The sequence below is a fragment of the Physeter macrocephalus genome, chromosome 14, assembly GCF_002837175.3.
Source record: "Physeter macrocephalus isolate SW-GA chromosome 14, ASM283717v5, whole genome shotgun sequence".
Taxonomy (NCBI): Eukaryota; Metazoa; Chordata; class Mammalia; order Artiodactyla; family Physeteridae; genus Physeter; species Physeter macrocephalus.
Genome location: NC_041227.1, coordinates 67420007 through 67420280, shown reverse-complemented (window position 1 = coordinate 67420280; position 274 = coordinate 67420007).

Genomic DNA, 274 nt, shown 5'->3' with positions numbered 1-274 from the left:
GGGGGCAGGTACCACCTCCAATGTAAAGAGAGGAAACTGAGGCACCCGTGACCTTCAGCCCTGGGGCACCTCATCTCCAGGCAGAGGACAAGCACGTAGTGAGGGGCCTGAAAACCATGCCCCCTGAGGCGGAGCCTGACAGGCATGGAGAGGGAAAGGCGGGGATGTGCAGAGGCTACTTTCTCATTCCAGCTGGTCTGCTGTGGGGCGGCGGGCACAGACGCGAGGCTGGTAGTGGAGGTTGTGAGGCAGCAGCTGTCCCAGCAAAACAAGA